The sequence below is a fragment of the Palaemon carinicauda genome, chromosome 35 (assembly GCF_036898095.1).
Source record: "Palaemon carinicauda isolate YSFRI2023 chromosome 35, ASM3689809v2, whole genome shotgun sequence".
NCBI classification, from domain to species: domain Eukaryota; kingdom Metazoa; phylum Arthropoda; class Malacostraca; order Decapoda; family Palaemonidae; genus Palaemon; species Palaemon carinicauda.
Genome location: NC_090759.1, coordinates 3,800,380 through 3,805,379, shown reverse-complemented (window position 1 = coordinate 3,805,379; position 5,000 = coordinate 3,800,380). Strand labels below are relative to the sequence as shown.

At 38.4% G+C, this 5,000-nt stretch overlaps 1 pseudogene; it reads left to right on the top strand.

The window, feature by feature from the left end:
• LOC137627603 (irregular chiasm C-roughest protein-like) overlaps positions 1-2,015 on the top strand; it is a 95,376-nt pseudogene extending 93,361 nt beyond the window's left edge.
• The last annotated feature ends 2,985 nt before the right edge of the window (positions 2,016-5,000 follow it).

Below are 5,000 nucleotides of genomic sequence, written 5' to 3'. Positions count from 1 at the left end.
GTTTTATTCTCCTTATTTCATAGAGAAATGGCGGCAATTGTTAAGCTTTCTTTCTTATTTGATAAATTTAAGCATTGTTACAAATATATGGGATTATACCAAAAAGTCGTCGATTATAATCCAAAGTCTTATTCTCTTGCATTACAGAACGGCCATTTGAGGCGGAAAAGCGAGAGCTACTGTTTTAGCAATTACGCCGATCACGCTGTACTGATGGACCACCAGCAGCCTCAGAGGGTGTCCCCTCCCGCAGGAGAATTCATGAGGACAGGCAACGGCACGAGGAAGTCTCTAGGGGCCGGACTCTGCAGTAGGGGGGTTGGGCACCTCCGGGCATCCCAAGACATGGTGTCAGCCAGCCAGTACACTCTCTACCCGCGATACGAAGACGACTATGGCATACGTGACCACGCCGAAGAGAACCACCGATTCTCCCATGCCTACGGGGAGGGCGTCAGTAACCCAAACTTTAAGGCGTCCTGCGGGTCGTTGCCGCTGTCCTTCCACGTGGGCTCGAGGACGTGCGTGGCCAAGGGACACCCGCCTACAGGAAGGCCTAGGCTAGGGACACAGGCTCTTCCTAATCACTACTATGCCCCTGGGACACAGCTGCTGGACGGCTCTCTCGCCACCCATGTGTGATGACATAGGTCGTTTGATGATGCTCTTCGGAGGACGTCGAATGATAAAGCTCCAAAAGACAAGACGGAAATATATACAAGACAAATGTGAACAGACAACCATTGAAGTGTTCTTTCATGGACTACTAAGTCAGAGTTGTCCAAAATATGAGACAGTGGGCATGATCGGAGAATATGATCGATGGTCTGGGTATTTTCTCTACATTTGTAGAACTGGTCAGTTTTAAGGCTCCATTTGACCAGATTGTCACCTGTTCTGGCCACTTCAGCTCTACCACAACATCCACGTCTGGGGAGGTTCCTTATAAGCAATTTCTTCAGTGGGGTTCTACACTGCATTGCGAGGGAGGAGGTAGTCTCCGGTAAAAGTCCCTCCATTGGCCCATTCTATGTAATGACTTGAGAAATTGTTATCACTTATTTCCCCAAATGAAGTAAGTGCTTTTAAGATACCCCGACCACAAAACAAAATGGTCTCTTCTTTGATTATTACACAATCGAAGTCTACCACACTACAGTGCCATGACTTAATTTTCAGCTAAAGTTAAATATCTTACGATTAAAATAATTCCTACATTTTTTTTTTTTTTTTTGCAACATACTGATCTCGAGTGATTGACACTGAGTACAACGAGGTTAAATACTTTATAATTAGACTAATTTCTACATATGTTTTTTCTTTTTATTTCTTTGCAATATTACTGATCTCGAGTGATTGTCACTTGGTACAACGAGAGCATATCTTAAAAAAGACAATACCTGCTCTTCAAGGAACTGTCAAATTTATTCCGCTTCTATTTTTCTTACTGTTTATTGATAAAGTATCTTACCCGTTATTCAAAAAAGATGAGCATAGGAATTAAATTAGATTACCTTGATCTGAATAGCCAAAGATGATGGGAAACAAAACGTAAATGACAGGAATTTGTCCCCTACAAATGACACCTGTCTCTTTATACTCTCCTACAGAGATGAAACACAGAAGGAGTTGTGAAATATAAAAAGAAATGAATTTCTGTAGCCTCAGATGAAAAAGTTAATATATGGAATACTTTTACCAGCAGGAATTCTGGTTGAATTTTTTTTATTTTCTACCTAGTGCTTTCAAGGACGGGGAGAATCTTAATGCTTCATTGCTGTTATTGTAATTGATGATTATGTTAATTATATCTGGTGCTGTTGCTGACGCTTTTCTTTAAAAAAAAAAGACCGTATATGGATGTGGATATATAACAGATGTCTTGCCATGTATGTTAGGATAAGGATTACATGTCCATTAATGTCTGCTCATTAGCTTTCATTCACTGTAAATACCATGAATTATGTTTTGTAAATATGGTTAAGTATTTTCAATAAATATTTTTATACACATGATATCGGAATATCATTTTCTGGTCTTCTTCCTTATTCGTATTTTACACCTAATATTACGAAGGATACTTTAACGTGGTGAAAGGGTTTGAGTATCGCGATGATTAGCAATGCTGTACTCGCCAGAGCCGCCCATACTAGGTTGATTTGCTGTGGGCGATCAGCCAAAATGCTCTTACTATCACCAATCCGCAGTGGCCACTGGTCAAACCCCAGATATGAATAAAGACATGTCTGGGGCCTTTGTCCTACAGTGGGCTTGAAACAGCTGCCTTTGTTATTGTTTTTGTTGTTGTTGTATTACGAAGGATAATGACTTACGAGATAGTTAACTACTGCACTGTAATTGTTCAGTGGCTACTTTCATCTTGGTAAGGGTAGAAGAGACTATCTACCTATTATTATAATTACTAGCTATGCTACAACCCTAGTTGGAAAAACAAGATGCTATAAGCCCAAGGGCTCCAAGAGGAAAAATAACCCAGTGAGGAAAGGAAATGTGGAAATGAATAAACGATATGAGAAATAATGAACAATCAAAATATATTTTAAAAACATTAATAGTATGAAAACAGATATTTGTCATATAAACTATAAAAAGACTTATGTTAGCCTGTTCAATATAAGAACATTTGCTGCATGGTTGAACTTTTGAAGTTCTAACGATTCAAATTAGATAAGGAAGATCCTTCCGCAACTTGTTAGAGCTACTTCTAGAATACTGTGTAGTATTGAGCCTCATGGTGGAGGAGGCCTGACTATTAGAATTAACTGCATGCCTAGTATCCCGAACAGGATGGAACTGTCCGGGAAGATCTTACTTATTCCAAAGGATGATTAGAATGGTGAAAAATCTTATGCAACATGCATAACAAACTAATTGAACGATGGTGCCAAAGATTATTATGTAGATCTGGAATAAGAAATTTAATAGACCGTAAGTTATTGTCCAACAAATTAAGATGAGAATCATAAGCTGAAAACAAGACAGGAGAACAATACTCGAAATAAGGTACAATGAAAGAATGAATACACTTCAGAATAGACTGATTACTGAAAATTGTAAAAGCCTCTATCAATAAGCCATTTCTTTTTTTTCTTTTTTTTTTGTACAATTGAAGAAGACACACACCTAATGTGTTCCTCAAAAGTAAGTTTGTAGTCGCGAATCACACCTAAAATTTTAAAAGTCGTACAAAGTTAAAGAATCATTATCAATGCTGAGATCTGGATGTTGAGGAGCCACTATCCTTGGCCTACTTACAATCATACTTTGAGTTTTGTTAGGATTTAGCTTCATGCCCATAATTTTCACCATGCACTAAGTTTAGCTAGATCTCTATTAAGGGATTCAGCAACCCCAGATCTACATTCAGGAGATGAAATTGATGCAAAGAGTGTAACATTATCTGCATATGCAAAAAGCTTGTTTTCTAAACCAAACAACATGTCATGTGTATACAGTATAGTATGAAAAGTAATGGGCCAAGAACACTACTCTGAGGAACACATGATATCACATTACTATACTCACTATGGGGCCCATCAACAACAACTCTTTGCGATCTATTACTTAAAAATTCAATAATGATGCTAAGAAACGACCCTCTCACTCCCCATGTCCATAGGCAGCACTAAAATCAAGGCCAATCATACGAACATCCTGACCACAATCTATGGATTTCTGTACAGCATTGGAGGGCATCAAAAGCTCCAAGGGCAATACGAAATCCATATTATAAACTAGGGAACAGATGATTACCTTCTGCAAATCTATAAATACGTTTTGCCAAAAGACGTCCTAATACTTTAGACAATATGGGGAGTATGGAAATTAGGCAGTAATCAGTTGGGCTTGAGCTACCACAAACACATTTACATAGTGAGGTAACATTACAAATTCTCCCAAAAGGGCTAAAAGCTCCCCTTCTTGCATACTTGAGCAAAATAACAGATAACTTTGGAGCTAAGAAATATGTGCGTCCTTATAAAAAAACAGGAAAAATAATACTTGAATGTACACCTCCATAAGCATCAAGGTCCATTAAGAGAGATTTAGTTTCACGAAATCGAAAACCTAAACTAGTTAGTTTAGTCTCAGAAAAAAATGAATGAGGAAGATAAAATTTCTCATTACTGTGCTTACTAACAAATACATCAGCCAAAAGCGTTGGCTTTTTTTTTGGGGGGGGGGGGACCGTGAGTGAGAGAGCCATCTGGTTTAAGTAAAGGGGGAACTGTTGCATCTGCACTTAAAAGTGCAGATTTCATGATAGTCCACCCTCATGTTCCTGGGTTGTAAGAGAAAGGGCTTATTTTATGGTTAAATTGTATCCCTTTTCAGTTGAGACATAATCTCTCTGAGCAAATGCTCTGAGCTGAGTGTAGTTATTTCAAGTCAAATTCGATCTGATACCCTTCCAAAGATGATAGACCTCCTGTTTCGCCAAATAAACATGTCTACAATCATCATTGAACCATGGTTTGTCTTTTATTCGGTATCTTAGCACTGGAGAAAGGATATGCCTATCAATTGTGTTTGCTAGAGTCTCATTCAAAGAGACAACAGAATCAGCACTACTATACAATTGTGAACAATTCAGGCTCAAAAGATTACTCAAAATCTCATTCCAGTCTGCTTGAGGTTTCATATAAATCTTATGTGAATATAATATATCAGGGGCAGGCAGTTCAGTCCTCACTACTAATGAAATCAAAGTATGACCAGATGTACCAACTGGAGAACCAACCTTACTTGTTATAACGTCACGGAAATCTGTGTATATGAGGTCCAAGCAGTTACCAGACCTGTGAGTAGCTTCACTTATGATTTGCTCACATGATTCAGGGGCAAAGTCTAAAGGTCTTAAGCCATGGCGATTGGTAGGAGAAAAAAAAATTAAACACTCCTTATGGGAAGCATTGAAATCACAAAAAAAGGCAATAGAGGCCTTTCTATCATTTTCTTGTATCTCAATCACTATGGTA